This window comes from Lycium barbarum, chromosome 2, assembly GCF_019175385.1.
Source record: "Lycium barbarum isolate Lr01 chromosome 2, ASM1917538v2, whole genome shotgun sequence".
NCBI lineage: Eukaryota > Viridiplantae > Streptophyta > Magnoliopsida > Solanales > Solanaceae > Lycium > Lycium barbarum.
The window spans coordinates 142,705,030-142,716,492 of record NC_083338.1 but is presented as its reverse complement, the minus strand read 5'-3'; positions in this window follow the sequence as shown (position 1 = coordinate 142,716,492).

The window sequence follows — 11,463 nt, the reverse complement described above, 5'->3', positions numbered from 1 at the left end:
ATGGAACATAACTAAACTTTACAATAATTATATTTAGTAGCTAAAATATAACATATTTACTTCATATAGCTAATAGCTACCATTTTTTTACCACTCATCTGATAACTTCCCACACCCCTAAATTTAAGCAAAAAAAAAACATCCTTCTCTCCTATCCCCTAAATACATGCCATTATGCTCAATATCTCTTAATTTCCTCCAATTTCAAATCAGTTTTACAATAGTTCAACTTTCTTGTTTAACTCTAATTAACTACTCATTAACTTCACTCATAATTCAAATCTAATTTCCAAAAAAGGTAAGATTCTATACTGATTTTTAATTTTCACCGTGTATTTAACCTATATTTTTCGGGTTTTTTTTTTGTTTTTTTTTTTTGTTTGAATCAGCAATGCAACTCTAAATAATTAATTATCACTGTTTGTTCTTGGTTGTTTTTTCTTAGATTCAAGTGAAATGGCTAAGAAAGCTTCTACTCCGATGAGGAATAGAGGTATAGAACCCGAATTTGAGATTCCTAATTTTCTTTGGGAATTTCTCAACATGAAACTGCCATTGCAGGCTCTTATGCTGAGAATCGTTCAAAAAAAATTAACGATCCTAAGCGTTCTGCTGATTATGTTGATTCGAAGAGTAAACAACAAGAAAAAGTGAAAAAGGTTTCTCAAATGGAGATACAAAAGAAGAGAAAGAATGGTAACAATGTTGCTAATGTTAAGGGCAAAAAAATTGCTAAAACCAAACATAATATCGATGAGGATGATGATGCAGAGGTATATTTATGTTGCATTTTCAGTATATTTTGTTCGTTTGTATTTTTTAGTTCAGTTATTACAGATCTGTGACTTAACCAGATCTATATTTTATGTGCATTTTAAGTGTATTTTGTATTGTTATTTTTTTCACATGTTTCTTCAGTTAATTCGTGTTTATTGTTCTTCACCATAACTGTAATTTTTAAGATTTTTAAGTATATTTGTGTATATTTCGTTGACAGTTATTACAGATCTGTAATTTACATATTTAGTCAATATATGTCATTATATTTTCAGTATATTCATATATATTTATTGTTGAATTACATTATATTTTTTCATTGTCAATCACTGTTTTGTTGTATATTTGTATATATTTTTGGTTGAACCGTTTTTTACCTGATTGTGTTCACTGTTGTTTGTCAATCATATGTTTTTTTTGGCATGTTGTTTCATGTATCTAAATTTTTGGTTACCAAGCTAATATGCCGGGAATTTTGGCACATCTAATGCTTTTTAACTCTAAGTTTTACTTATTTTCGAGCAAGTTTGTGTTAGTTTGATGTGTTTTGTGTGTTGTGCAGGTATTTTAAAGTTAGAATGCTCGGAAAGCAAAAAAACGAGGAAAAGATACAATTTGTTCTGATAAGCATAAGGACGGACCGTCAACATGCTCGACGGTCCGTCGAGTTGCCTCATCGATAAATTCCTGCAAAGTGACAATTCATCATATCATCATCAGATCGTCGACTTGCACCGTCGACATGATCGACGGTCCGTCGAAGTGCTTCGACGGTGGAGTTCCTGCAGAGTGACAAAAATATACTCAGATCGTCGAGTTGGTCGTCAAGCATGTCGACGACCGTCGAAGTGCAAAGCGAGATGGAACAGGACTAGGATTTATTATTCCAAGTTTTGACTTGTATAAATACCTGTTTAGGTTTTATTTTTTGGACATCTGGAGTTTTAGACTTGTAGTAATTACTTTTGAGTTGTTATTGCTTTTGAAGATTTCCAGACAATTACATTCATTACTTTCAAGTTTTACTCGTAAGCTCAATACAATAATTCAATTATGCAATCTTCTATCTTTTATTGTTTTCTTGTTGCCATGAGTAGCTAAACACCTTTACTAAGGTTGTGAACCCAAGGATGGGTGTTTTGTGATTGGGGATCGTGAAAGATATACGCATAATGGATTGCTAGGGTTTATTTGTTCTTCATATTCATCATATAGTTAGTGGTTGCAAACATTAGCTCACGGCATAAACTTTAGTTTATTTGGAAAAATAGCTAAGGTTAGGTAAGAACAAATAACAAGAACTCAGGGCTTTAAACCTTATTTAATAAATTCACTTAGGAATAAGAGGAATTTACTTGGCATAGATAACCGTTCTTCATGCATACTTTCTTATCTTTGGAAAAAGCATAGAAAGAAATAATCTTTTCTTATTGGGAAATAGTTTAGATTCACATAGAGGTTAAGTGCATCCATACAAACAGTCCATTAGAAGTATATCAAGATCGAGACCCATGATCATACACTTTATCTGACGAGGACACAACCTTGGTTCTTTTTACCCATATATTTACAACTTTAAATTTTCAGTCACTTTAAATTAGTCCACAAACCAAATCAACTATAAAACCCTTTTCTGGAATACACCAGGACCGCAAGATTAGTATAATACTTGTTTAATAAACTTTTCACACCATATTCTCTGTGGGATTCGACCCCAACCTTGTTGGGTTACTATATTTGACAACGTCCACGTTATACCATTAATAGGTGTAATTTGAGTGTATCACAAGCACCCTGCTGTGGCACTATCTATGTGTAGATACACGAATGTTTAATGTAATGCAAGACATTAGAGGCAAACTAACAGACGCACAGAAGGATATGTTCAGGAATACTTGTTTTGGTAAATATCTCAGAATGCAGCAATTGGATGTACAAGCACAGATTTTTCGGTGCTTTATGGTCAAAGAACTTAGGGGTAGCACATATAGGTGCTTTAAAATTGAAATAAATGGTAAAGTTCTGCGTTTCGGCCTTAGAGAATTTGCACTGATCACTGGGTTAGATTGTGTCTCTGATGAAAACGATTTTGTTTATGATAACTCACAACCGAATAAGCTTATGGTTGAATATTTTGGTAGAAATAATGAGAACCAACTGCCAGTTAAAAGACACGAGCTTATTAAGTATTTCAACAAGACAGTTTGGGATGATAAAGGGGATGACGCAGTCAAGATGGAAATAATGTATTTCATAAATACGTGGGTACATTGTGGTGAGCCAAACTCAATAAACATACCAAGGATCCATTTTGATGTTGTAGAGGACAGGAGATATAATGAGTATCCTTGGGGTAAAGAGTCGTTTAGAGAGTTGTTTGTAAGCATCGGGTAGAAATATGCTGGTTTTAAGAGATATTATAGGATTCATGGGTTGCCACTTGCTATGCAAGTATGGTTGTATGAATGTTGCTCAAAAGTCCCGTCCACCATTACAGTTAAGACGGAGAATTTAGTTCCTAGAATTTTGAACTGGCGGACTACGGAAGAAAAACCAGAATTCAAGAGATTGATGGATGGCATGCTTAGAGACAACAAAAACCCGGTAAACCAGATTTTGAACAAACTAAACAGTTATATTTGTTTGTGTCCTTTACCATTTAACTGTTTTCATATGTTTGTTTTTCATAGTATATTTTGATTATATTTTGACTATATTTATGGAGTAAGGCATTTGTGATCAATATATTTTGACTATATTTTCCTCACATTTTAGTATGTTCCCAATGTAGATATATATGGTAATGTAGTTTCTATATTTTGTTGTTCACAGTCTTGTAGATTTGAGGAAGTTCTGCCAACACCCCATGAGTTGCAGACTCTTAATTTGCCTCATGTTGCACATGATATACCAGACATCAAACATGGAGTTGATGGTGTACATGGTGTTGACACCCAATTTTGTCCCTCCTAATTTTCAATTTATTTACTCGGGCTTCTAAATTTACTGACGAAGCTAAATACTTTATTTTTTTTCACTATTTTTTATTGCTACTACTATTAATATCGCTACTGTTATTTTCAACCTTACGGACATTACTTTACCACAAATTTTAAATGATTCGTCATCATTTCATTTTTTCAGGTTTGGACTCGTTAAATTAATTACAAAACAACACTTTATTAAATCCTTATTTTTTACATATTAATTATTAATTGTATCCATATAGTATATATTGTACTAGTTACTAAATTAGAAGCCCAAAAAATAATTAAATAGCGGAGAAAGGATCAATAATTCTCAACCAAATTAATGGCCCAAAAGACAAATACAATATTACTTCCCTATCCAAATAAACAACCCACATTTTAATACCCAACCCACATTTTTACCTAAATTATTAGCCCATACTCTAATTAATTCAACAAGCTCACATTATTTCCTTACCCAAATAATCAGCCCACCTGTCTAAATTCAAACCCAGCCCACATCCTAATAACTAGCCCAATACCCGACCAGCCCACACCCGAAATTTTTCCGACCCGACCCGAGTCCGTGAAGAAAAGAACCCCTAGGGTTCCTTCTTCTCCTTCATCCGCCTCCCCCTTCTCTCCTCTCTCACGTTTCTCATCTCTCCTCTCTCCTCACGTTCCCCCACTTCTACCACGCCTGCTCCACACTCTTCTGTTCACCACGTTCTCTGCCGCCTCCACACACGCCTGTCCCCCGCTCCCGTCTCTCTCCTACGCTCCCTTTTCTCTTCTCTTAAACCCTAATCGCAGTCCTATAAATAACCCGAATTAGGAATAGAATGAGGGGGATTTTTTGAACGAGCAAGAAACGGGGTCAAGATCGAGAAACAAAATCTTGAATCCCAAAACTCCTCCAACGTTCGAGTCTCCAACAAGTTTTGACCAGATTTCGATTTTTCTAAAAGTCTTGGATTTTCTTTTAGTTCTTTTCAAAAATCTGGCGAACCCTTTTTCTTTTCTTAAATCAGAAAATGATTAAGTTTATGAGTTTTGTGTTGAAAAGTTGAGTTTTCACAATTCAATCAACTGTCGTCACCGCTCGGCAAAAGAACTTTAATTACAACAAAGACATTTTAATTTTGCCATTCGAGCTTCGAATCTGTCCATTCGAGAGAGTAGATTCGAGGCTTCGACGTTCCGTTCACTGCACACAAAAAAGGTAAACCTCGATACATTTATCGCTTGTAATCTTCAGTTTCTGCTTTGGTTAAAAATTTAACTTATTCTGCCATCTTTAGTGGTTATATATTTTCTTTGTTGTTGCATTGTTTGTTTGATGTTTGGGAGCTGTTAGGATAGGATATTAATCGTTAATTGAATTTGAAAGGTGTCTGTTGTAGTTCGAATGCTTAAGACTGAATTTCCAGGACTTAGGACGTATGTAAAACCGAATATACATATGATATAAAGTGGGTTATCAAGATAAGAAGAAGATATGCATTCGATATACATCTGATATACACACCATGGTGTGTATATCTTAGGTATATTGTTTATATGATTAAAACAGACCAACACTGAATCATCTCTATAATTGTCCTTCATTTGTAGGTTTAAATTTTCTGTTTTGGTTAATGCTAACATAAAAACAGTAGCAGTGACATTATTACTGATTAGTGGAGTGCGTAATGTGACCAAATCCAGTTCTGGTTTAGTCGATTAGTTCGCTATTTGGATCTGACTATGTGTTTAGTTTATTAAGTGTGGGATTAGTATGTCCATTAGTTAATTTCCAGCCAAGTATATGTCTGTCTGTTGCTTGAATACTAGGCTTAGTATTTAAATACCTGTTACACGGTCTAAATAGGATTGAGATATAGCCTATAATAAAACTTATGCACGAGTTACAGCCCTGCTTTTTAAGTTATCTGGATTTATCCGCATGTTTGATTAATCTAGTAATGTTAATGAACTAAACACAACATACACATCTATTAAGTGTGTGGATTTGTATGTGTACAAGCTCAGAAATATATGAAAAAGTATGTTGTATCTGTTTCTCATAAGCATTGTCCATTTGGAGATGTCTAGTCTGTGTTGAGTAAATCTGATTTTGCTTTGTTCGTTTATACCCCCCATGCCTACTGTTTTGCTGGTTTGGAAATGCCATGTCTATGATTTTATCTTCGTGTGTTCCTAATGCAAATGTTTAAAACATGAAGATGATTCTGCTATACTTGTTTAACTATGACTGCTGCATACCCATGCTACTTTGTGCTACTGTTTCCTTCTGACTTTTGCATGACACTCCTGCTTCTTTTTGACTTCTTTTCTTGTGTGTTTTCTCCTCTCCTGCTTCTTATCCTAGTTAAAACACTCTGTATGCTTGTTCTGTGTAATCACATGGCCTCCAAGGCATTTCGTCTTGCTTAGTATTGTGACCTGCATTCGATCATGCATGCTATGACTAGAACTTAACCCCTGTATTGCCTGCATGAGTGTGCTGAGCTCCTAACCAAGCTGCAGTGCTACTGTCAACTTTAAATCCATGATAAGCCTGCTGTTGTGCCTCCTCATACTTGAGAGTATTCACCTTTGCATCCTTACTGTGTGAAGTCATATTCTACTTAGCTTGCATCATGTTTTGATCTGGTTGCCAATCTGATTTGCCTTTAGCCATCCCTGAGATGCCATACCATAAAATACTATCTTATTGTGCTCATCTACCTTGTCCAACTTGTTTGATTTTGTGATCATGATTGATATTTACACTCTTCTGAAATAAGTTTTTTTTTTATGCCTTTTCTCATCTTAGTATGCACAGTTGACATATATACTTAAAGTTTAGCTATACTTAGCTTAACTGATTAGGATTGACCTACTATTTACTAGATATGGGATCTTATCTCCTTTTGAATGAACTTGTCATTGGGTCTCAAGGTGCATCCTTACCCCTCATGTTTATATTTTGACCACATGTATCTACTGCCTACATTTTCTTCTCACTGATTGTTGTTATTTGCTCCTACTGTAACTCTGACTCTACTTATGGGATGACTGTTGTTTTGGTTTGTTTCACTTATCCTTGGCAACTGCCTGTTTTCTTCCCTTTTACCTAAATAAGATTCTTTTTTTTTGTTCAAAAGGTATAGTTTTCAAGTCTACGGGCTGGTTCAAAATACTCCATCCTTTCTCTTTATTTACTTTCCTTGCTTCAGCCTTCGTTTGATTCTGTGATTATATGTTAGTTTGAATAGAACAGTTCAGAATATATAGTTAAACATAATGGCTGCACGAATCCTTTCTTTCTCTTTCATAAATGATGAACCTGCCTGCATACTTTGTTCATAAAGGTCTTTTTAAAAAAAAAACAGTTCTGCTGTGTTTATTTAAGGCTGTATACTATGTGTATTTGGGCCTGTTTCGTATATTACTCTCTTATCCTAAAACTGTTTGGGCATTGTTCCTCTTTCTTGCATATGCCGCCGTCGTATTTCAGGAATTTGACTTAGAAAAAAAAACATTGGGTTCAGCTGCTGTTTGACAGTAGCAGCCCTCTAGGTTGATCTGAATTGGATTAAAATTAGAGCTTCAACCTGTGTATAAGCTGTTGTTTTCATAGTACCACTCTTGTTCGGGCTGTGTCGTTTTTAGCTATTTTCCTAGTTAAGTTTTCTGCCTATTTAATTCTGTATGAGTATGAGTTAATGGGCTCGATTTCATATTTGTTAGTGTCGTTCTGATCTTTGTAGGAATTCAACATGATTAAGTTTACAGGTTTAGATGTCTAGCTTCACTTAAAATTTGAGTGAAAAGCATGAGTTTATTTTCCTTTGCTGTTTATTTTTTTCAGTATGCTCAACTCGGCAGAAAATGTTTGTTTGGTTAAATATCAGCTTTGTAATTGTTAATGAAATCTTCATGCATTCCTCGATAAGTTTATGTTATGAGATTGAGCTTATGTTTAAGTTTAGATTAGTATGAGATTGGGTATTGCCTAATGTTTCAGCCCGTTTTACTTCTTCCTTTGAGCATTTTAGTTCCAAAATATGAAATTATATATTACAATGAGTGACCTTCTTTGTTCTCCAAGCATGTTAGAGTTGTACAAATGTTAATTGCTATATAAATCTTGGGTTATATTTTATATGTTTTAACCTCACCCGTTGATTATATACTAATCCTTTTCTTTCGTTTTTATGCATGACTATCGCATGTGAGTCCGAGGGACTCATTTCTTCCACGTTTGGCGTTGGGCTAAAAGCCCAACGTGACCTCCTTCCTGTCCAGCCCCTGCCCGCAGCCGAAAAAAAAAATAGAAAACAAAATATCTGGGCCAAAGCCCAATAGACAGGAACGGTATTCAGCAACATCATATGAAAACGATTCTGGGCCGAAGCCCAATAGCAAACAGAGTGCAGCAGTTTCCAGAAAATGGGTTGAACCCATTTAATCATCTTTACTCCTTTATTTGCACCTTTGACTTGTATTATTTGACTAACATTTTTTTTCTTATTTTGTTTTTCCTTAGCTAGAATGAACCTTAGTGACATTAAGGGATTTAGTTTAGTAATGGGTAGTTAATTCCATAAATTACATTCTCTTCTATTTATGTTCTAAACTATTTATAGTATCAATAATATTTATTTATTAGAATAATTTATTTTCAAAAAACAGCATGACTACATATTTTGGCTAAAGGAATCATAATTCATGCTTACTATCTTACAAGTTTAAAACGTCACAAAGTTTACACTAACATTAGCTTATTCTAAGAAGTGAAAGGCAAACAAGTTTCAATGGATAATTTTTCCACTTTAGTTCCTTTCCAACACTTGAAATACATGTTTGTCTAAAACAAACTTTAAAACTTTTATTAAATAACTCTTTTAAATTTTAGTCATTTTCTCCAAATACAAATAAACATTACATGTCCCGCTTTTTTTTTTAGTTTATTTTAACTAAACTCTTTTATGCAACTATTATTTTCCACAAGTTTTACTTTAAATAACTTTAGCAATACTTACAAGATATTTTCTTATATTTAAATATTTACATCTACATTTTTAGCCTATTTAAATTTTAGTCCGGTCGGTTAACCATTATTAATGGAATTTAGAGGATGCCTAATACCTTCCCTCTAGATTAGTTGAACCCTTACTCAGATCCTTTCGGTTTCATAGACTTTACAATAATATCAACTTTAGATGACTATTTTAATAAACTTTAGGTGTCCTAATTCACCGTAAATAATTAGGTGGCGACTCCTTAAAATAAAACAAAAAAATAGGAATCACCAATATGTTGTACTCTACTTTAACCCGGTTAAAATGGGGTATAACACATGGTACTGATTTGGTAGACGATGATTACGATGATTTTAGTACCATACCACCATATCTGTCCAGTGGCAAACAGCAACAAAGGAGTGCCAATTCTGATTCCCCGCGATGCCAGAAATGGACATAGTTTCTCGTTTTTGTTTCTCCTTCTAGGAAACAACCATCACGGAAGGAATCTCGGATAAAAGGGACAAGGAAACCAGATGCACCTACTAGACCCGGAACAAATGAGTTTAAACTGATAAGGGAAGAGATTCAGATTTTCAAGAAAGAAGTAGGCGTTTTGTTTTCAATATGTTTTTGTTACTTCATATTGCTTGTGTCAAGTAATTAACAATTTTAATTCTATTTTTGTGTTTCAAAACTGTAGGTGTTTGACTACATGGATAACAACTTCAAAAAGTTGTTAGATGCAATAAAGGGCAATCAAACACCAGATAAGGTAAAAATCAAAACTAAAAGTTATGTTCAATAAATACACTATAGGCATTAACAAGCCGGTTTCCATTTTTATTAATAAGATATTTTTTTTAAGCTCGCTGATAGTAAAGCCCCGTCACATCAACATGATGTTGATATACAACACTCACATGAGAAAAGCCAACGTCATCGTTCTGATAAAGGGACACCAACTGTTAATGACGTAGTCGAAGACAACATGGTAAAAATGAAAACTATTCACTTATTAAGTTATTTTGATATATGTATTAGAAGACTTTATATATTTATTTTTTTTGGAAAATTTTAAAGGTCGGAGACACAATGTTGCAAGCTGACTTACATACTGATGGTGGGATTTCTCGAGGCAATCAAAGTGGCGGTGCAGTAAAGGTTTCAACCGAAGAGAATCAAGGTGGTGGTGCAACTTCCGCGCAGATGAGTCATCCAGTGGTACTCATTTTTTCTTTCACTTTGCTATATTTGCAGTATATTTTCAAAGTAAAAATCTTGCAATTTTTTGTGTTTAGTATTACCTATAGTGTATTTACATACATATTTTCACCTAGTCATTTTTTAGTGTGTCCCATTTGCTGTATCTATTTGTGGTGGTATATTTGTTATGATTGTGTTTATATATAATAGTAGTGCTATATTTGTTTTGGATTGATATTTTAATAGTTGTTTTTCATATATATTTTGGCTATATTTTAATTGTATTTTGATTATTATGTTCAATATTACTTATTCTGGTTTCTGTTGACTATATTTCAGATATATTTTTCATTTATTTTGACTATATTTAGATGAAACTTTTAACTTTTATAGCAGTGCTATATATGTGTATATGTGTATTTGTTTTATTGTTGCCTGTAAATTTATTTGAACCATGTTTTTATTGTTTTAGGTTGAGGCAGTTGGGTTGCCAATTAATGTTCTGATTTCTGTTGTTGATGTGGATAAAGAAATAGGAGTTAAAAGTGATGCAAAAATAGATGGAGTGCCCATAACACCAATCCATTTAAAATTTGATGTAAATACTGAAATTTGGCTTTTAAGTGCCAATCACATATCGTTTTGATAAGCAATAATTGACAAACACCTATCGTTTTTTGTTTGTTTTTATTTCAGGAATCTCAGCAATCTGATGTTATGGAGAATGCTAATGCTGAATTCACTGCATCAGAGGAAATGATAGCGGACTTGCTAGTCAACTGTCCTTTAGCATCTGTTATTCCTCTCGGTCCTCCTTCAGTACCACGCGATGATCAAGCCGATTTGTCAAGTTTAAGGACCCCTCAGATTCCAGACGATAACCAGGTAATGATCTCTCAATGGATGATTCGTGATTCTCAGATACCAATCCAACTTGGAGTACAACCAACAACTGGACAAAGTTCAACTAATGAAACTGAACAACAAGTTGGAGTACAACCGATTGTTGGCCATAGTTCAAGTGATGAAACTGGACAACAAGTTTCTGTACAACCAAGCTTAAGTGATCAGACTGCATAGCTTTCAAACCCTGAAGCACAAATCATTGTCCGCCCAGGGGCTGCCCGAGAAAGGAAACCAAGCAAATACGACCTGTCCCCTTACTGTCCCAATTTCTGCTCAGCTGATTCTTCTGCCAAAAATATCAGTCCTTGCATTTATCAGAAAAAATACTCATTTGTTGAGCACCCTATCAATGCCCCGTTAGATACTTCGTTTCTTCAAGAATGTCAAAAGTGGCTTGAGAAGGATATGTTGAAATCGCACGACAAAAAATAATTATTTTCACAACTTATTTTCTTAGTTTTCCAGAAATAAATTCTTAATAAACTTAACGTATGTTCTTTCCATTGTTGCTATATAGGAAGCCCAAGGAAAATCATTACAGAAATAACAAGGAAGGACTAGATCTTGCTGATGCCGAACTTCGATTACATTTA